The sequence below is a fragment of the Rhinolophus sinicus genome, chromosome 18, assembly GCF_057876585.1.
Source record: "Rhinolophus sinicus isolate RSI-liver-muscle chromosome 18, RSI-T2T, whole genome shotgun sequence".
NCBI classification, from domain to species: Eukaryota; Metazoa; Chordata; class Mammalia; order Chiroptera; family Rhinolophidae; genus Rhinolophus; species Rhinolophus sinicus.
The window spans coordinates 52,513,925-52,535,573 of NC_142518.1; the positions used below are offsets into that span (position 1 = coordinate 52,513,925).

Consider the following 21,649-nt stretch of genomic DNA (forward strand, 5'->3'; position numbering starts at 1 on the left):
CAGGACGTTTAAATTTTGATTTGTTCCAGAGAATAGTTACAAAGTTATTTTATGATTTTCTCCACTGTGCCTTCTGTTTGTGATTTAGACAGACTATGAAAGAGCTAGGGTGGAGAACTGGGGAGTGGGAGGGATGCAACAGGGCAAGAAAAAAATAAATACGCAAACAAGCAAAAAATAAATAAGTAAATAAAATAAAGGAGAGAAAGAGAGCACCCTACGATACCCCCCTTTTTTCAAAGACTAAGGTAGATTTGAGGGGATCTCCAATTCTGGTTAGCTGTCAGCTTTCACTACAAAAGAGTTCTTAATCTTTCTGATTGACATCCACCTTTTTAGAGGCTAGTGTAACATAAGAACAATGGGTCTGCCTTTTAATAAAGTTGAAGTATTTAAGAATCATTAAGAAGAGGCTGTTTTATATGATGTTTACCTTAAACATTTTTTTCCTTTCTAAAATCATTTGCTAATCTATTAATTTTGAAAATCAAGCTTCTCATTAGAATCACTGATCTTTGTGTTGATCATTTTCTTAAAAATAACCTACTGGGTAAAGCCTTTTGATAGGTGATGAGAAGCTGTCACTTCAAAAGCTCTTGTTCTATTTTTCTTCAAAGAATTACAAGATAAACATACTTATAGACAGCTTGCACCTGCTAGGAGAAACAACACATTGAGACAATTATTAGCATAATTCAAAAAATAAAACACAATACACTAAAGTTTCACAGTGATAATGTGTGAGCACTTGACAAAAGTCAATTTGGGGGAAGGCATGCATTATCTAGATAAGTGCTTGATAAATTAAATGGTATAACTCTCTCCCCACATTTCAAATGGTGGCCCATATTGTATGTATAAGCTTATCTAAATTATTGCTGTAGTTTTGAGAATCACTTAATTACTGGAACTAAAAGTAAAATAACTTTTTTTGTACTAGGATTTTAATAATTAAAAAGCATGGAAAGACTAAAACTGTGGAGTTAGATAAAACTTGGTTCAAAGCTTTGCCTTATTATTTATTCACTATGTGGTCTTGCCTGAGCTAATCAATCTCTTCTAGTCTTTCTTACCTCATCTGTATAACTGACATTATAGTCCTTGCATTTTCATAAAGTTGTTTTGAAGATTAAATGAAATAATGCATGTAATGTTTCTAAATGGTGCTTGAAATATAGTAGTGGGTATTCAATAATAGTTTTTTTTTTATCCCCTCTTACATTGGCTCTGTCCAATGCTGAGCTACAAAGTAGCAAACAGTTCTAGTTCATGGAAAAATGTACATTAAAAAATAATATAGTTTCAAGTGAAGGGGGCCCTTTGCTATTTACAACTTTGTAGTGATTTCAATGATGATTTTCTTTAAAGAGCATATCATAGGAAAATTTTGGTTTTTGAGCTGCCTTTTACATTTTTTTGAAAACATATCATGGATATCCTATGGTTGTGGTACTTATAGATGAAAAAAAAAAGCTGTTTACAAATGCTACTGCAACACCACCTAACAAAGTAGGAATATGTTTCACTGAACTTTGCTAAATGCCAAAGTAATACAGAGTTATTAAAGCCTCAAGAAGAAAGCCAGTTCGTTTCGAGTCATGATATCACCTAAAACTAAAGTATTATATAAAAGCTAAACAATGCCAAATGGATTTGGCAGAGATCAAAAGCCAAACCTATTTCTTTTCTTTCATCTTCAGTGTTCCATTTCCTAGGAGTATGACCTTAGTCAAACATCTATTAAAGTTAGCTTTTGATCTCAACCCCTTTTTGGGGTAAAAAAAATGTCAATCTTTAAATTTTTCTTCTAGAGACAACCACTCTATTGTGTTTTAATGTTCCAGTAGTGTGTGAGTAAATAGGATTCTCTGATATATGTGATAGAAGACTGGTTAAATGGGACAATCATTTTTGTGTCGAAGACAAGAATCAAAAGAAAGCATTCTTCAGAAGCTATTAACTGGAAAAAAATCCCCCCAGGTCAGTGGAAACGTGTTAACTGGTCAGTCTACTGCCTTTTTAGGTCCTTTGATGAAAATACCTTGTAATTTGATAACAGGTAGCTGCTCATTTGTAGTGTAATTTTCTCCTCACCAGTCATAGCAAGTCCATGATTAATCAGGGGAAAGTACTTTTTTCTCCATATTTTTGAAAAATTAAAACTTTGTTTAAAAAGATCTTAAAACCACTGGTAAGGATTATATATTTTTCATTCTTCCTGCCATCTATTAAGTAAACTACAGGGAAGTTTTCATGATATGCTAAAGATACAAGAGATATGCCAACACATGATGATTAGTTGAATTAAAAAGAAAAAAAAGTGGTATTTGATGTCAGTGTATGTATGTGTATGGAAATACTATTTACCCATGCATATGGCTTCATTCTAAATATTGAAAATCTTTATATCACATTTTCTAAACTTCTGTTTTATAGAATAGCAAATTCATTAGACACGCATTTATGAAGTACTGTCTACCTGCAAGACAATATTTTAGATTTTGCTATGAGAACAAATTGAGTAAGAAGTAGTCAGTGTTCTACAGAAACCTTCATAGCCTTCATTTTAGATGGGAAAGTGAGGTCTACTTTTAGACATAATCATAATAATAAAAGGCAAGAAGTGATAAATATGTTCATATAAGTATATCTGTGAAAGTACTATGGAAAAGTTCAAAGAAGAGAATTATTTCAAATTGTGAGAATTAAAGAAGGCTTTTTGGAGTTGATGGTATTTAAGTTGTGCTTTAAAGATTGGTAAGGCTGCAGTTGGCAACATGGGGATAAAAGTATTGCAGGCAAAAGAGACAATCTGCAAAGGTGTGAGAATGAACTCATACTGAGTGTGTATGGGTAACAGTGTTCAGTCTGGTTAGAGTAGTGGGTATATGATAGAAAAACATAGGAGCTCTGACTGTAAAGATGGGTGGGGGTAAATTGTGGAAGGTGGTAAATAGCAGATTAAGAGTTCTGGACTTTATTCTGTAGACAGTGGTAAATCACTACACATTTTTGTGCAGGTGAAGAATGTGAAAATACTGCTGTTTATGAAAATATCACTGATAAGAGAGGATGAGTAGACTGGAAGGGGACAGAATTGAGGCAGGGAGGTCACTTAGGAAGTTCTTCAAGTCGTCTAGCTGAGAAGGAATAGAGACCTACTAAAGTGATTGTGAAATTCTTATTTCACTTTACAGAGTCAAGATATCTCTGTTAGATTCATAATGTAACATTTTGAAGTAATGCTATCTAAAATATTCTTTGGAAAATTACTGTTGTGTTTGAAATTACTGGTAGCAGGAATTCAAACTAAAAATGTAAAATACCCTTTTATCTATACAATCTGATTATTTCATATGGAACTCTCTAAAGTTCCTATGCTCCCAATTCAATTGATACCAGCCAGAGCAGCTATTTGTTTTAAAATGTGTAAGTATTCCTTGAGATACATGACAATTGTTAAGAAAAAAAAAGTACATCTAACTAGACTAAGATCCTACGTTCTTTTAAAAAGTAGGGAGCAATAACAGGTTAAGAGGAAGTTTGACGGAGTTGAAGAGGTTTCATTACTGGGATCACCAGGAGAAGGAATGGTGGTATGGATCACCTTGAAATTATAACTTTGACTCAGGAAAACCTATGATTTATGCCAAGCTGGTTGTACAAATTACTATAGTCTTTATGGAAACAGCCTTCTTACAATATCAAAGACCTCGCAGGATAACAAAGGAAAAAGAATGAATCAGTGGAAATGAAAGAGAATAACCAGAACATAGTTGGGTGAATCAGAATCTGGGATGATGTCTCTGTTCTCATTTTATTGGCTCTAGACATACTGTTTTATTCACAGGAGCAATAGCCATGGGAATTCATAAAGCTACAGAAGATAGAGTTCCTTGTGTCATCATCAAGATGGTGTAGTGTTCTGAATAGTGTGCTGGGCCATTCCATCCTCATCTGTCTTTCAGCTGTGTATGTTTGTTTATCTAGCTACAGCAGTTTTGAGGTCAGATATATTATTACCAAAATGTTTGGAATTGTGAGTGAAAAAAGGTTGGGAAAGAGATCAATTTCTTCATGGCTTCTGTTTCATTTGATTCATTTGAGTTAGTGTGCCCCTTTAGCAACTTCAAGCCATTGTGGCAAGTAGAAAACAATGGTTTGTATCTCTTTCTGAATTTATGGTTAATAGGACTGTGACAGAATTCAGGAAACCAGATAGAATGCGCCATCTTATAAGTTATCCATTAGATCCCAGCTCCATGCAGAATCCTTTTTATCATATGTGTATCTTTGCACGTGTGTGTGTGTGTTTGTGTGTCTCTTCTATTAATAATCTGACCTAGTTATTTAATTTATATTTATTTTCTAGTACCCAAGTACTAACTCATAATTATCAGATAATGACACTTTTGAGCAGGATAGGTAAGGGTCAGAATTCTCCTTTGCACCTCTGTATTATGCTAGGCCATAATAAAATATTGGACGTCAGTAGTTCAAACATGTCATCTTAGTGTCTTAAATGAGGATAAATTCTTCACAGCATTCTCAGGAGAAAATCATGCTCTTTAGATATTTTTTTTTTAGTGTTGGATGGTAACACCTCATGCTTTCTTAAACCCTGCTTATCCTGGGAGTGATACTGCTCTCAGAAGAAAAGCTATTTAGCTAAAACTTCATATGATGTAGAATTCTTGGCGACGTCACTCTGACAGTGAGGTTTTTCTGGTCCTAGAAATTTAAAGAATGTAGTTTTAATATAGATATAACGATACAAAGAACTTTTATTATATTTGATTTTTAAAAATGCAGTAGACTGGTGAATTTCAAAAGTGATGACAGTGTTAACACACTGCACTTCATGAGGCAAAGTAACATAAGGTTTGAAAAATATTCTTGCCAGATACGTCGTTGAATATCCAAGAATAAGAGCCAGGTTCTCATGTTATCTATTTATTCTCCTTTGTAACTAATATGACAGAGGTTAATGTTATTGGTTGTTGCAGGTAGTTTCAAGTAATTTTACAATTTGATAGCTAATAGAGACATAGTTATCAATGTTGATGTCTCAACACATATAGCAACATATACATATAATTAAACATTATTGTTAGAGTGTTCATAATTATGATGTTCTCCCTTATTTCTTGTTCTCTGATGGTTTAGAATTAATCTGTTAAAAGTTTTAGATTTAAAAGAATTAGCATTCACATTTCCTTAAATATACAAATGGAATCCTCTGAGATGTGACCATAAGTTTATTCATACATTTACATTAATACACCTCTGGTTAACTTCATGTGATCTTTAAATTGAGGCTACGACAAGTTCTGTTGCAAATATTTTCAAATAATGATATTCAATATAACATATTGCTTTGCTTTCTAAAACAGATGCTTGCTGTATAGCTTCAGTAAGCATAAGCTGATGATAAAGGACAGCACTATTAGACAGTGAAACAGTAAAACAAAGGCAGAACTATTGGCACTTTCAGTGTTGAGTGACCTATCTGCCTTTGCCCACCTCTCACATTTGTTGTTATATCTTGTCAGGAAGTTCAGGCAGAATGTGTTTGTAAAGAGGATGCAAAATAGACCTACGACTAGAAAATAATCTATAATTACTAGTGTTGAGGAGGTAGCCCTTTCTCTTCCTCTTGGTGGCACCCCTTCACAATACCCATTAGTTATTCTGCAGTCCTTCACTGGGCACTACTATGTACCCACTAGTGTATCAGACACCAAGGACCACAAACATTAAGAAAAATACATAGTTTATTGTAGTAAGGAGCTTTCAGTCTAGGTAAGGGAGACATACTTAACATATAAAATGAATAAATAACAAGTCAATAAGTGGTTATCTTGGAAGTACTGTATTCCATGTAGATTCATTGAAAGTTAACATTGGAATGAACTTCATTTTTTAAAAGACAGTATTTTTAGAGCAGTTTTAGGTTTACAGTAAAATGGACAGGAAGCTACAGAGATTTCTGATGTACTCGTTACCTCCACACATGCACAGCCTCCTCCATTATCAATATCACTCAGCCGAATGGTGTATTTGTTACCAAAAATGAACTTACATTTACACATCATTATCACCCAAAGTCCATTGTTTACCTTAGGATTCAAACTTGGTGTTGTACATTCTATGGGATAAAGCATACATATAATGACATCCATCCATTATTACATTACACCACATTTTTTTCTGCTCTAAAAATACTGTGCTCTGCCTACTCGTCTCCCTGCCAACCCATCCCTGGCAACCACTGATTGTTTTATTGCTTCCATAGTTTTGCCTTTTGCATAATGTCATATAGTTGGAATCATACAGTATGTAGCATTTTTAAGATTGGCTTCTTTCACCTAGTAATACGCATTTAAGTTTCCTCCAGGTCTTTTCATGACTCGCTAGCTAATTTCTTTTTAGAGCTCAGTAATATTCCTTTGTCTGTGTGTACCACAGTTGATTTATTTATTCATCTACTGAAAGATATCTTGGTTGCTTCCTTGAACCTCATTTTAAAGACAAGAAAATTGATTCTGAGAGGGGGGAAATTACTCAGAAAGGTATATAACTAGCTATACATAAATCCTGTTTTAATATCTAGCTCTTCTGATTCTTCTTGCAGTATTCTTTACATTATAATTTGGTCCAGAGAAGCACTATCCTTGGAATCTTCTCAGGTCATTCCTGATGTTATGTATTATATCTTTGGTTATCATAAATATGCAGATAATCTTAAAAACACAAAAGTTTCACCAATCAATATTTCTAGATGTTTTGTTGGATATTTTGGTGTTCATTTAACTAATACGTAAATATTTAGAAGGCAAAATGTCATAATGTTGAATAAAAACAACAAAGAATCATGGTAGTAGCTTTCTCAAGCAGTGTTTGAGAAGTACTATCCAGAAGAGTGGAGAATTGATTGAATAGTTGTATCTCTGGAATTTATATGGCATATCCAATGGAAGACCAGTTATTTAAAAGACATGAGTGGCAATGATCTTCAGGAAGCCAATTATCTTTCTAGAAGATGGTTCGTTATTGATATTTAATATTCTCTTAGTGGCAGTTTGATACCTTTTCATAAAAACAAAATACATTTAAATTTTCATTAATTGCTACACAGAAGTTAGCGTTATGGCTCAATTGTAGACCAAAATATATTTTTAATTTGAGGCTAATTTCCCATTTTTTCTATTTCCAGGAATTTTTCCTCTTGAATGTGCTCTCTAAACAAAATATACTTTATTTTATCTAATTTTGAAATGTTTTGCTGGTTTTTCATAAAGGCAGAACTGGTTTTCTAAAAAGCAGGAGGAATACGAGTCTTATAGCTACAGTGAGCAGAACAAACAATATGGAGACAATGAAATTCCACAGAAATCACCCATCACTTTTTTATATTAATATCCTCAGTGAGAAGTTTTAAAGTATATCCTCTGAAACATCTGATTTTCTGAAATGCATTATTTCAAAAATGCATTTAGTAAATTGAATTTCCTTTCCAATCTGGATGCTATCTTAAGGCAAACTTGATTTTTGTTATAAATTTGAACTTGGCTAGGTTTTTCTATCCTTCTCTCCTATTAATGCTGTTAATGCTTATTTACTCTCTAATTTTTATTTATTGGTGATACCTGCTGCAGAAAAATACCAAATCACCTAAATGTAGGCTTCACTTTGATAAATTACCGTTATTATTGATTTGCAAATCAAAAGTGAATTCGGTTAATGGATCAGTATTTTTTTTTCAGCTTTCTTCTAAGAATGTGATTCTTTTCTATGGCTGTCTATTTCTATAAAATTATATTTCAGGTGCTATGTATTTTATGGTATATATTCTTGTTGGAACCATTTTTATAGTCAAATATATTTAAAATTATAAATTTTGGTTAACATGTTTGAACTGAAACCTAAATACTTTCTTTGAGTCACTATGGAAGAAAAAAAAAAGCCAATAATTTGGCAGTATACCAGAAGCTAATAATCTTTACGTTCTTTTATATTCTTATCAGATTTTGATTATTGGGGATTACTGACTTGACCAAATGTGTTTAGTTTTCTTGTGATAAAATCAACATAGCATAAAAGTTACCATTTTAATCATTTTTAGTATACAGTTCAGTGGCATTAAGTACATTCTCATTGTAGTGCAACCATCACCAAAAATATGGAACACTTTACAATTTGCATTTTATCCTTACACGGGGGCCATGGCAATTTTCTCTGTATGTTCTAATTTTAGCACATGTGCTACTAAAGTGAACACCTACATATATTTTTTAAAGTGTCCAGAAATCTTCTCCCATTTGGTTGCTTGCCTCTGTATTTTGTCAATGGTTTCTTTTCCTTGCAGAAGATTTTTAGTTTGATATAGTCCCATTCGTTTATTTAAGCTTTTGCTTCCCTTGTCTTTGAGGTCAAATTCATAAAATCCTCTTTGAACCCAAGGTCCATAAGTTTAGTACCTATATTTTCTTCTATGCAATTCATTTTATCAAGTCTTATGTTTAGGTCTTTGGTCCATTTTGAATTAATTTTGGTACACAGTGACAGAGAGCATTCTAGTTTCATTCTTTGCATGTGGCTTTCCAATTCTCCCAGCACCATTTATTGAAGAGTCTGTCTTTTCTCCATTGTATGTTTTTGGCTTCTTTGTCAAAAATTATCTGTCCATATTTATGTGGGTTTACTTCTGGGTTCTCAATTCTATTCCACTGGTCTGTGTGTCTGTTTTTCTGCCAATACCATGCTGTTTTGATTATTGTAGCTCTGTAGTACAAACTGAAGTCAGGGAGTGTGATACCTCCAGCATTGTTCTTTTTTTATAGGATTACTTTGACTATTCGGGGTCTTTTGTGGTTTCAAACAAATCTCATGATTTTTTTTCTATTTCTTTAAAAATGCCATTGTGATTTTAATGGGGATTGCATTAAATATGTATTTTGCTTTGGGTAATATGGCCATTTTAACTCTGTTGATTCTTACAATCCATGAGCACGGAATGTCTTTCCATTTCTTGGAGTCTTTTTCAATTTCTTTTAAAAATGTCTTATAGTTTTCAGTGTATAGGTCTTTCACATCCTTAGTTAAGTTTATTCCTAGGTATTTTATTCTTTTTGTTGCAATTGCAAAGGATTTGTTTTTTGTTTTGTTTGTTTTGTTTTTTCCCCTGAGGTTTCATTGTTAGTATATAGGAATGCAGTGGACTTTGGACATTGATTTTGTAGCCAGCAAACTTAGTGTATTCATAATTTTTGCAAACAACTTTTCCGATAAGGTGCTAGTATCCAAAATATGTAAAGAACTCATACAATTCAGCAACACAAAACCAAACAATCCAATTAAAAAATGTGGACAGGACCTGAATAGACATTTCTCCAAAGACGACATACAAATGGGCAATAGACATATGAAACAATGTTCAATCATCAGAAAAATGCAAATAAAAACCACAATGAGATATCACCTGACCCCAGTAAGAATGGCTATCATCAACAAGACAAATAGTAACAAGTGTTGGAGAGGCTGTGGAGCAAATGGAACCCTCATACACTGTTGGTGGGAATGCAGACTGGTGCAGACGCTATGGAAGGCAGTGTGGAGGTTCCTCAAAAAAATTAAGAATAGAATTACCATATGACCCAGCAATCACTCTCCTGCTTACCTACAAAAAAACATGAGAACCTTTATCTGAAAAGATACATGTGCTCCGGTGTTCATTACATCTTTATTTACAGTGGCCAAGACATAGAAACTGGTGTCCTTTGATAGATGATTGGATAAGGAAGATGTGGTATATGTACACAGTGGAATAGTATTCTACTGTAAGAAAAGATGAAATATAACCCTTTGCAACAACATGTATGGATCTTAAGGTTATTATGCTGAGCAAAATAAGTCAGACAGAAAAAGTTGAGAATCATATGACTTCACTCATATGGGATATAAAACTGAAAACAACAGAAGAACAAGACCAGCAAATGAAGAAATGAAAACTCATAGACACAGACAACAGCTTAGTGGTTACCAGTGAGTAAGGGTGAATGGGGGTAGTAGATGAGGGTAAAGGGGATCAAATATATGGTGATGGAAGGAGAATTGACTCAATGTGATATATAGGTAATGTATTACAGAATTGTACACCTGAAATCTATGTAATTTTACTAACTATTGTCACTCCAATAAGCTTTGTTTTTTTAAATTTATTGGGGTGACAATTGTTAGTGAAATTCTATAGATTTCAGGTGTAAAATTCTGTACTACATCATCTATAAATCCCATAGTATGTTCAGAACCCAGAGTCAGTTCTCCTTCCATCACCATACATTTGATCCCCCTTACCCTCATCTCCCACCCCCCACCCCCCTTACCCTCTGGTAACCACTGAACTATTGTCCTGGTCTATGAGTTTTTGTTTCTCATTTGTTTGTCTTGTTCTTTTGTTGTTTTTGGTTTATATACCACCTATCAGTGAAATCATATGGTTCTCTGCTTTTTCTGTCTGATGTATTTCGCTTAGCATTATACTCTCAAGATCCATCCATGTTGTCACAAATGTTCTTATGTCATCTTTTCTTATAGCCGAATAGTATTCCATTGTGTATATATACCACAACTTCTTTATCCATTCATCTATCGAAGGACGTTTTGGTTGTTTCCATGTCTTGGCCACTGTAAACAAAACTGCAATGAACGTTGGAGCACACGTGTCTTTATGGATAAATGTTTTCAGATTTTTTTGGTTGATACCCATGACAGGGATTGCTGGGTCATGTGGTAATTCTATTCATAATTTTTTGACGAACCTCCACACTTTCTTCCATAATGGCTGCACCAGTCTGCATTCCCACCACCAGAGTATGAGGGTTCCTTTTTCTCCACAGCCTCTCCAACACTTGTTACTATTTGTCTTGTTGATAATAGCCATTCTGATTGGGGTGAGGTGATATCTCATTGTGGTTTTATTTGCATTTCTCTGATGAGTAGTGATGTTGAGTATTTTTTTCATATGTCTATTTGCGATTTGTATGTCCACTTTGGAGAAATGTCTCTTCAGGTCCTCTGCCCATTTTTCAATTGGGTTGCTTGTTTTTCTGTTGTTGAGTTTCAAGGGTTCCTTGTATATTTTGGATATTAGCCCCTTATCGGAGGCACTGTTTGCAAAAATCTTCTCCCATTCAGTTGGTTGCCTCTTTATTTTGTGGATGGTTTCTTTTGCTGTGCAAAAGCTTTTAAGTTTAATGTAGTCCCATTCATTTATCTTAGCTTTTACTTCCATTGCCTTTCATAAAACGTTCTTTGAACTCAAGGTCCATAAGTTTAGTACCCATGTTCTCTTCTATGCAGTTTATTGTGTCAGGTCTTATACTTAAGTCTTTCATCCAGTTTGAATTAATTTTGTTACCTGGTGACAGATTAATTTTTTTTTGTTGTTGTTGTTTCTTTTTTTTGTTGTTGTTGTTGTTTTTTTTTAATTAAATTTATTGGGGTGACAATTGTTAGTAAAATTACATAGATTTCAGGTGTACAATTCTGTATTACATCATCTATAAATCCCATTGTGTGTTCACCACCCAGAGTCAGTTCTCCTTCCATCACCATATATTCGATCCCCTTACCCTCATCTCCCACCCCCCACCCCCCGCCCCCGTTACCCTCTGGCAACCACTAAACTATTGTCTGTGTCTATGAGTTTCTGTTTCTCATTTGTTTGTCTTGTTCTTTTGTTGTTTTTGTTTTATATACCACATATCAGTGAAATCACATGGTTCTCTGCTTTCTCTGTCTGACTTGTTTCACTCAGCATTACTCTCTCAAGATCCATCCATGTTGTCACAAACGTTCCTATATCATCTTTTCTTACTGCCGAATAGTATTCCATTGTGAGATATCACCTCACCCCAGTCAGAATGGCTATCATCAACAAGACAAATAATAACAAATGTTGGAGAGGCTGTGGAGAAAAAGGAACCCTCATACACTGTTGGTGGGAATGCAGACTGGTACAGCCATTATGGAAGGCAGTGTGGAGGTTTCTCAAAGAATTACGAATAGAATTGCCATATGACCCAGCAATCCCTCTTCTGGGTATCTACCCAAAAAATCTGAAAACATTTAGAGATAAAGACACGTGTGCTCCAATGTTCATTGCAGCTTTGTTTACGGTGGCCAAGACATGGAAACAACCAAAATGTCCTTCGATAGATGAATGGATAAAGAAGTTGTGGTATATATACACAATGGAATACTATTCGGCAGTAAGAAAAGATGATATAGGAACATTTGTGACAACATGGATGGATCTTGAGAGAGTAATGCTGAGCGAAACAAGTCAGACAGAAAAAGCAGAGAACCATGTGATTTCACTGATATGTGGTATATAAACCAAGAACAACAAAAGAACAAGACAAACAAATGAGAAACAGAAACTCATAGACAGATTAATTTTGTTACCTGGTCCAGTTTAATTCTTTTGCACGTTGCTATCCAGTTCTCCAGCACCATTTATTGAAGAGGCTGTCTTTCCTCCATTGTATGTTTTTAGCTTCTTTGTCAAACAGTATGTGGCCATATTTATGTGGTTTTATTTCTGGGTCCTCAATTCTATTTCATTGGTCTATGTGTCTGTGTTTCTGCCAATACCATGCTGTTTTCATTATTGTAGCCCTGTAGTACAAGCTAAAGTCAGGGAGAGTGATAACTCCAGTATTGTTCTTTTTCTTAGGATTGCCTGATTGCTCTGGCAAGGACTTCCAACACTATGTTGAAAAGCAGAGGTGAGAGGGGACAGCCCTGTTGTGTTCCTGAACATAGAGCAAAGGGCTTCAGTTTTTCACCATTAGATTAGCAGAGGGCTTGTCATATATGGCCTTTATTATGTTAAGGTATTTTCCTTCCATAACTATTTTATTAAGTGTTTTAATCATAAATGGATGTTGTGTCTTGTCAAAAGCTTTTTCTTCATCAATTGATATAATCATATGATTTTTCTTCTTTATTTTGTTTATGTGATGTATCACATTGATGGATTTGCAGATGTTGAACCATCCTTCTGCCCCAGGGATGAACCCCACTTGGACGTGATGAATAATCTTTTTAATGCATTGTTGTATTCAATTTGCTAGAATTTTGTTTAGGATTTTTGCATCTGTATTCATCAGAGATATTGGTCTGTAGTTTTCTTTTTTTGTGTTGTCCTTACCAGGTTTTGGTGTCACAGTAATGCTGCCCTCATAAAATGAGTTAGGGCCTACTGTCTCTTCAATTTTTTAGAAGAGTTTGATCAGGATTGGTATTAGATCCTCTTTGAAGGTTTGGTAGAATTCACTAGTGAAACCGTCTGGTCCCAGACTTTTGCTTTTGGGAAGATGTTGGATGACTGATTCAATTTCATTACTGCTGATCGGTCTGTTTAGATTTTCCAGATCTTCATGGTTCAGCCTTGGAAGGCTATACGTTTCTAAGAACTTGTCCATTTCTTCTAGGTTATTGAATTTTGTGGCATATAGTCCTTCATAGTATTCTTGGATTATACTTTGTATTTCTGTGGGGTCCGTGATAACTTGCTCTTTTTCATTTCTGACTTTGTTAATTAATGTCTTCTCCCTTTTTATCCTAGTGAGTCTAGCCAAGGGTTTGTCAATTTCGTTAATCTCTTTCAAAGATCCAGCTCTTTGTCACATTAATTTTTTCTATTGTCTTTTTGTTCTCTATTTCATTTAGTTCTGCTCTGATTTTTGTTATTTCCTTTCTTCTCCTGACCTTGGGTTTCATCTGTTCTTGTTTTTCTAGTTCTTTAAGGTATAACATAGGGTTATTTATTTGGGATTTTTCTTGTTTCTTGAGATAGGCCTGTAATGATATAAATTTCCCTCTTAAAACTGCTTTTGCTGCATTCCAAAAATTTTAGTAGGATGTATTTTCATTGTCATTTGTTTCTATGCATTTTTTTATCTCTCCTCCATTTTCTTCTTTGACCCAATCGTTCTGTAAAAGTATGTTGTTTAATCTCCACGTATTTGTGTTTTTTCCTGCTTTCTTTTTGCAGTTGATATCCAATTTCAAAGCCTTGTGATCAGAGAATATGCTTGGTATGATTTCAATCTTCTTAAATTTGCTGAGGCTCATTTTATGTCCCAATATATGGTCTATCCTTGAGAATGTTCCATGTACGCTAGAAAAGAATCTATAGTCTGATGTTTTAGGATGAAGTGCTCTATATATGTCAATTATGTCCATTTCATCTAATGTGTCATTTAGGGCTGCTATTTCGTTATTTATTTTCTGTTTGGATGATCTATCCATAGCTGTCAATGATGTATTTAAGTCCACTAGTATAATTGTGTTTTGGTCAATTTCTCCCTTTAGTTCTATTAATAGTTGCTTGGTTTTTTTTTGGTGCTCCCTGATTGGGGGTATAAATATTGATGACTGTTATGTCTTGTTGTTGTATAGTCCCCTATACCATTATGAAATGTCCATCTTTGTCTCTTGTTATCTCTTCCACCCTGAAGTTTGTTTCATCTGATATCATTTTGGCTACACCTGATTTTCTCTGGGTACCATTTTCTTGGAGTGTCAATTTCCACCCTTTCACTTTGAGTCTATGCTCGTCCTTATAGCTGAGATATGTCTCTTGGAGACAAGATATGGTTGGGTCTATTTTTTTGATCCAATCTGCTACTCTGTGCCTTTTTATTGGTGAGTTCAGTCCATTTACATTTAGGGTGATTATTAACATGTGAGGAGTTCCTGTCATTCTATCTTTATTTTTCTGGTACGGCTGTGTCTCCATTATTTCTTTGCATTTTTATTGTTGTCAATTATTTTTGTGTGATGGTATTCTATGATGTTTCCCTCTGTTTCTTCTTTTATTACAGTGTGTATTTCAGTTCTGGATTTTTTTTCTTTTTTTTTTTTTTTTTTTTTGAGTTGTTACCCTTAAGTTTATGTAAAAGAAAGTTTGATATTTAGAGTATTCCATTTTCTTCAGCACACTTACTTTCTCCATTACCATATTCCAGTTTAGGCCTTACCTCCCCCCTTTTCATGTTTTGGTTGCCACAAATTGTCCCTGTTAATGGTGGTCGAATAGCCTCCTTTAGTATTCCTTGTAGTGCAGGTCGTGTATTAGAAAATTCCCTCAGCTTCTGTATGTCTGGAAAGGTCTTTATTCCTCCTTCATATCTAAAGGATATCTTTGCTGGGTATATTATTCTTGGCTCATAATTTCTCTCTTTCAATAGTTTGAGTATTTCGTTCCTCTCCCTCCTGTCTTGTAGAGTTTCTGCTGAAAAATCTGATGATAATCTAATGGGCTTTCCTTTGTAGGTTACCGTCTTCTTTTCCCTGGCTCCCTTGAGGATTCTTTCTTTGTCATTGATTTTAGACAGCTTCAATACAATGTGCCCTGGAGAAGCCCTGTTGGGATTGAGGTAATTAGGTGTTCTATTTGCTTCTTGGATTCGAGGATCCCTTTTTGTCCACTAGTTTGGGAAGTTCTCATCGACAATTTGTTTCAATATATTCTCTATTCCATTCTCTCTTTCTTCTCCTACTGGTATGCCCATTATTCTTACTTTCCTCTTTCTGATGGAGTCAGAATGTTCTTGTAGAGTTATTTCATTTCTTTGAAGTCTCAAGTCTATTTCTTTTTCCATCTGTGTAATTTCCAGGTTTCTATCTTCCATGTCACTGATTCTTTCCTCCATCTGGTCAACCCTACTACCTAAGCTGGCTGTTTCATTAATTTCCTCTATTGAGTTCTTAATCTCTAGAAATTCTATTTGATTCTTTTCCAAAATTTGAATCTCTTTCGTAAAATGCTCATGTTGTTCTTTGATTGTGTTTCTGAGTTCGTTAAACTGCCTTTCTGTTTTCTTACATCTTGTTGAGTTTTTTCAGAACGGCAATCTTGAATTCTCTGTCATTTAATTCACATATTTCCATATCTTTAAGTTTCTTTTCTGGAGACTTTTCACTTTCTTTCTGAGCTGTCTTGTTGCTTTGGTTATTCTTGGCAATTACTGATTTATTATTTCTCTTCCTAGACATCTACAGGAGTGGCTTTTGCAACAGGTTGATGGGAAGAGGTCTTTCTTTTGTTTTCCAGTACTTGTTGGTAGAATGTTTATTTTCTCTCCGCCTGCAGCCTTTTTTTTCTCTCTCACATGGTAGTGCTATGTGTTCTCTGCACTGTTCCAGCTTCTCACACAATGGGGGGATTCCCTGGGAGACGGGCTTCTCCTCTGTTAATAGTTCGCCTGTGTCACAGGGGGCATTGTCCGTGTGGGGATGAAGAGAGCTTTTGAAGTTCCAAAGCTCTTCCTGCACCAGATTCAGATCCCGTATGTTTCAGCAGTTCTGTTTACTCCTGCAGGAATCCGCCCAGATAGGTGGGGACAGGGCTGGCATGAGTTGTGAGAGGTGGCCCAGATCAATGGTGGCAACCACCACCACAGCCGGTCCCGCCTCCACAGCTCCCTCCCCATTGCCGGAACCAAGTGGGCAGCGAATCTTCGTCTAAGGTCCACAGTCCTCAGAACAGCAAACGCTTCGCTCTTCTGATCCGACACCACCACTGTTCTGCCTCCAGCACCGGGCACTTGGGGCGGGTTGAGCCCCAGGAGGGTAGGGAGGGGGTGGCCAGTCTAAGTGCCTAAGGCCTCCATTTTCTGGTCGGCCGTGAGGGCCCAAACCACCGTTTTCAGCCCTCCTCCCTCAGTCTTCTCTCTCAGGTCTCCACTGTGAGTGCAGGGCCCAGTTATGCTATGTGCTGCCCCCCCCAGCCCTGTGTGCCACAAGCGGAGTCCTAGCAGTCCGAGCCCTCTTCCTCCCACAGCCGCAGCAGCTCCAGGACGCAGCGAGCTAGTAGTAGCGAGCCAGGTCCGTGTCCCACGCCGGTGCGTCTCTGTGTCCGCACCCTTCCCCTCCCTCCTTCTGCGCTCGAGTGACCTGCGCACCTTTAGGTGAACTCAGCAGTGCGCCTCCTCGTCCAGCCAGTCCACCGTGCAGTGAGTCCCCTGTGGAGCTGTTGTTGTTCGATTAGTTGTAAATTCCAGGGGAGCTTTATAGAGGCTCCCCTCACGCCACCATTTTGATGACATAATCCCAATAAACTTTAATTTAAAAAAAGTATCCAGAATAATTTTTAGACTAATTAAAAAGGAAAATCCGTTGAATAGAATAGTATTCAAACTCGTTTTGATTGGTGAACTGTTACCTTTTAAAATATTCTCTGGCTTATTGAAATTGATCGGTATCTATGAGGCTACATTTTATAGGCTATCAGGAAGGTATCTTATCTGTTGGGTTGGTTTCTTTGAAGCAATCCTGCACTTGGTGATGGGAAGGCTGTGGACTGCTTCTCCTGTTCTTAGGTTCCTGTATTCCTGAACCAGCTAGACATTGGAGCAATTACTCTTGTCCTAATGTCAGAAATTTCAGGTGTTTTGTCACCCATAATCTATGTCTAATGTACACTCTGTCCTAGATTTACAGTGCTATTTGCTGGATTTGCTACTGCTCATTTAAAAATCATAGACCAGTGGGAGGTCAGGGCTGCAAGGCCTTAAAAATTACCTTGACACATCTACTAACACTCTATAAAATGTTCAAAGTGGTACCTAGGGAGGTGTATAACCTATTAGAATGTTTATGTAATATTAGTAGAGTTTATATAGCTCAAATTTTCATAAATAAAAGTGGTCTATTGAGAAGTACCAGCAAGATAATTAATAATTCTCTCAGTGATTATGCTTAAAAAGCTGGGACATTTTCAATTTAAAATGATATCAACAAAGACAAATATAACTGATGATTACTCAATGAAGTATTAGTTAACTTTATGTAAACAGTGTACATATATATAGTTTAAATTCAAATACAGTAAAAAATACAGTGTACATATATATAGTTTAAATTCAAATACAGTAAAAAATAATGTCCAAGTTGTTGAAATTAATCTTGCATCCAAGTTAAAAAAACTATCAATATTTAGAGCAACACTGCTCAAAATGTGTTCCTTGGAGTTCCTTTCGAGCCATTAATAGGTATTCCATGAGAAAGAGTTCTATTATCCAATAAGTTTAGAACATGTAGTGTACTCTATGCCTCTTTAGAAAAATCATAGTAAATGTTAGCATATTATAAGCTTTGAAAAAATCTGCAGTACAGAAACCTGGAGTCAAAGTACCTGGGATTAAACCCCAACTTCAAGGTTTATTAACTATGTGACATTAGGTACTTTATTCAGTTTCCGTGACTCAATTTCCTTGTTTGAAAAATGGAAATAGTAATAGTACTTCCCTACTAAAGTTTTCGTGAATTAAACAGGTAAATATGTAAAGAACTTACAACAGTGTATGGTATATAATAAGTGCCACATAAGGTTTGTTATTTTCAACCCAGTGTTGCCTAAATTAGTCACGGAACTCTTTTACTCCACTCCCTTTTTTAAAACAAACTCTCTTTTTACACTTTGTAGAATAAGTATTCAAATGGAACGTAATGTAGAAAATGTTGATATATGACAAGTTCAATATGGTGCTTCTCTCTTGCTTTTAATCTTTCAAAAGTAGATGTAATAGGAGCATTTGAAGTTTATTATTAGATTTTCAAACTTTGAAATGCCTATTTAGCATTTTCAGAAGAGTTTACAGGAAAATAAATAGTTGCTTAGCAACCTGGAATTTTGTTAGGTGCTTCAGGCGACAGGACATCAGTTTGCTCAATGCAGCGTCCAACCTTCTTCTAGGTTCCTGGGTTGGTTGCACTCTCTACTATGCTGTGATGCTTGGCCTGCCAACTCTTACTAATTGTCATTTTACCGTTTCTCACCCCATTCTGAATGGCAAATTCATTGACTTATTGTACATCCTCCAATCTGTTGTTTTTGAAAGACAAACTGAACTTTTGCAAAGATTGAGTGTATCCTCTCTTCATGTCAGTCTGTAATTCAACAAAGTGTGCAAAATATCCATGCCAACCTAGTAGATTCTTAATGTCTACATCATTTGATGCCTTTGCTGATGTCGAGCCAAATGCACTGGTTGTCTATTGTTTTCAGAACTTCCCATAGCTGTATTTTCAACCTTTCCCTCTCAGCCATAGAGCTGACTAATTTTAAATGTGTATTTCTCCCTGAATGGGGACTCCTAAGAATCACTATAATATCTGTTCTTCATTTGAGTGACCTGTAACTACTTGCACGTAGCATCATCACTGCACTTTCATTCTTCATTCTTATATCATTATGGCTTTCCTGTTAGTTGCATTCTGAATCTTTCAGAGTTACAGTATTTTTCTGACTAACAGAGTTCAGAGCATAAGCATCTCCTGAAAATGAGCCTGAATCTTACCTCTGTTTGGAAAGATTTACATCTTCTCAGTTGATTTATAGGAAATTTCAAAACTGTTTCCACTAAATTCAATGTGGTATGTCACATTAACATTTCATACTACCAGATGTTTCATTATTCATGTTTTAGTATATAATACTTGACCCAAAGTAGCTTTGAATGCAAATAACAAACAAGCCAACACACAGTACTTGACTGTCAAAGTAAAATAATAATGTGGCACATCTAAACTGCTTTTCATTTTTGGAAGGATATTATTAATACAACCCTTTGACTGTTAAATTAATTAAATGCTATTTTTAAAAATATACAACCTTACTGCAATGAACTGACTCCTCATTTTGTTTAATTAATTCTAATCCTCAAGATTTGATTACTCATAGCTCTCCTTTAGTTAATTTACTTTTCCTCAGTTTTCACATAAAAGCTTTCAAACTGTATAGAGGGATGGGAACAATATTACCAATTAGGAAACTATAAAATTGTTTTAATTTTTATTCAAATCAGTGTTGTGAACCAAAATTCACTATTTTTTTTCTCCTGTAAATTTTACAACAAACCATGGATTCCTTCCCACCCCACACTTTCAGTTTGAGGATTATAGATCACATAAAGTTAGTAAGTCTAGATTTGTTAACTAGTGAGAAAGGAGTGCAAGAAAAACTTTGCTTTAGACCATACATGGATAATGCAAAACCAGTGGTTTCAGAAAACTATATGATATAAAGTACATCTCCAGTCACAATTACTGGTTCATAGAAGACTGTAAAGACCATTTAGTCCAACTCATTCATTTTTCATATGAATAAACTGAAGCCCTGAGAATTTAGATGACACATCTTTTCCCTTGTTCTGGTCAGTGACCTATAATACATCTCTGCAGACCCATTTTGGAGAATCTTTTTAAATTATGTAAATTAAAATTAAGATTAAGAAGGTGGGAATCTATCTATCATCTATCTGTTTATTTATTTATTTTTAAAAGAAGGTGGTAATTAGTGGACAAAGCACTCAGAGTAAAAGTTAGGAGACATGAATTCTCATCCTAGCCCTACCAATGACTGGCTGCGTTATAATAAGCCTCTCACTTTTTCTACATTGGACTCAGTTTTTCACTCATAAAATGGAGAATGTGGTTTAGACATTCATTACATTTCTTGTAACTGTTAAGAACTTTATTCACCACTCTAAGTCTGAAGTTGGAGCTCATATACTTACCAACAATAATAATAGTAAATTAGTAACACACATACATGGGCACATGCATACACACATCAAATCATGATATGTTGGGCATTTTAATATTGTTATATTGAATTTTAGGTTAGGAAGTGAGTGTTGATTATATAAGGGATATGCATTATAACTCGGTCAATAACTGCAGTAATTAGACACTGAGCCAATCATGAAATTAGGTGAATAAGAATGGAAGATGCTGAGATTACAGAAGTAAATGCTCAAATATCATAAAGTGCAAAAAATGAGTGCTTTCCCAGTAACAATGAGTCTCTGCCTTTCCAAATCTATTTCAGTCAGTTAAATATCTGTAATTTGAACATAATGTAAAAGTTACCATTTTCAGATTCAGTGGCTGAAAAAGATAACTTATGTTTCTAGATGTTTATGTAGATATTTACCAATAATTGTAACACTTTCACTTTCGAAAATGTCTTTTCATTGTCATTAAACTTACCATTTTCTGCTTGTCTGACGCATGCTGAAAATCTCATTCCCAAGTAAAACTTAACTCAACAGCTCCAAAATGAGCATGCTCTTTTTGTGTGCTTTTCTAGGGCTGTAGTTTGAGAACTCAGTGCCAAGCAGTGATTTGCTGTTTTAAATCCATCAGTGTTACACTGAGCAGCATCCTGAGGTTAAGAATTTAGCTGAACCACTGAATGTATGGATAATTGCTAGTGAAAGATCAAATAAAGCATACGATTGTTTCCACTGCTTTCCATTTGCTTGATGGTGGTTTTACCTGAAGCCATAGACATGCAGGTGCTGTCCTGAAGACTGAACAAATAGGATTTAAGGTTTCATAAGTTTAAAGTCACGGCAATATGCACCATGAGGCAATACAAAATATGAGTTAGAGGCTAAGCCTCTAAACTTTGAACCAAATGTAAGGAGATACAGAGAGACAACGAAAAATATGAGACTGTATGTGATAAGGGGATCATCATATCCCTTTAGAGATTTTCATTAACTCATGTTTGAACTACTTCAATACTTCAGTACATCTAGGTCCCATCAGGAACGTTGGATTTTGCTCC

The 21,649-nt window shown here is 35.3% G+C and overlaps 1 protein-coding gene and 1 non-coding gene across 4 annotated transcripts in view; one reads left to right on the top strand and one right to left on the bottom strand.

Annotated features, from left to right (window-relative positions):
• The window catches only part of DACH2 (dachshund family transcription factor 2), a 678,262-nt gene that overhangs the window by 385,329 nt on the left and 271,284 nt on the right, over positions 1-21,649 (top strand). The gene's annotated exons all lie outside the window — the stretch shown is intronic.
• Positions 8,177-8,281, bottom strand: LOC141569773 (U6 spliceosomal RNA). The gene has a single exon (XR_012493569.1). It is a non-coding gene; the product is annotated as a U6 spliceosomal RNA (small nuclear RNA).